This window comes from Penaeus vannamei, chromosome 17 (genome assembly GCF_042767895.1).
Source record: "Penaeus vannamei isolate JL-2024 chromosome 17, ASM4276789v1, whole genome shotgun sequence".
NCBI lineage: Eukaryota > Metazoa > Arthropoda > Malacostraca > Decapoda > Penaeidae > Penaeus > Penaeus vannamei.
Genome location: NC_091565.1, coordinates 8,652,539 through 8,653,745, shown reverse-complemented (window position 1 = coordinate 8,653,745; position 1,207 = coordinate 8,652,539).

Sequence of the window (1,207 nt, the reverse complement as noted above, 5' to 3'; positions counted from 1 at the left end):
TCAATTAAGAAGTTATGGCGGTTGACTCACTGCGCGTGTGGCTCTCTGACCGGCGGAGATATGCTTGGAGGCAAGGTTGAACATTCGGCGGTTGCTTTTTGGTAAATGATAAAGCAGTTCTAGTTGCTGAGTAGAGGGCTAACTCTACGTGCGGAACACTTCCAAAATAACTTTCCTTTTCTTTATTTCCTTTCTCAGTGTGTATGTGTGTCTAAGCGAGAGAAAGAGGGGGAGGAGACTATTTTTGTCCAAAGATGAATACAAACACTTGGACTGGAATTACAGTTCCTGAGCAAACTGTTTGCATCACCTGTTCTATTTTCTGTAGTAACATTTGCATCAAGTCTTTGCTTCATAGTTGGGGTTGGTGTTGAGGCTGAAACTGCTGGTGTCGAAAAAGGTGCTGAAATCGGTGTCGATGTTGACGCTGAAGCTGGCATTGAGGGCGCTGCTGAAAGCTGGCACTGGAGGCGCTGAAGCAGACACTGAAGCTGACAGCAAGGCTGGAGGCGCCGTTTGCTTTGGCGCAGAGTGCCTATCAAGTTGGGGGATTTCCCTCATCTTTAAGACGGATAATATGCGGATAATGTAGAATTTGCATCAGGCTTAAGTCTTCAATGAACACATTTCCTAGAGATAATTGCCTGCTCGTGTAAGCAGTCACGCAATAACGGCACGTGGCAGCGCCAGGGAACGCGCGCGCACCAACTACGCCATTTCGAACGGCGCAAAATCGGGCGACTGAGTAACACCTGCAAAGCGCCGCGACATTAACATCATTGATGGTTTTCTCCCCTGCATATGTGGTGATGAGTCAAAGTGTCATCCCATCGTCAGTCTGAACCCACTCAACGTGTAGAATATTCTGTAGTCTATAACCTCACTGGCTTCAATTTACCTTGGGACAGCAAACACGATGAGGTTGGTACACCGCTTTTTTCCGGATACATTGCTCTCTTCAAGGTTTTCTCCTGCGGCTCCGGATGTAGGCGCATGCGCAAGAATTTCTTCATTGCTACACCGTACTTAAATACTATTTCTACCTAGTTTTAATTCAAAGGCTCCTTCAGCTTTGATAAAAGAGGCCATCCGGAGGACTTGAGACACCCAGCGGTAATTGTCTGCATGTAATCCTATCATCCTATGCTTCTTGTCATATTCGCGTGGGCAGTTGGGTGATAACAGACACGCTACTTAGCATCCTTTT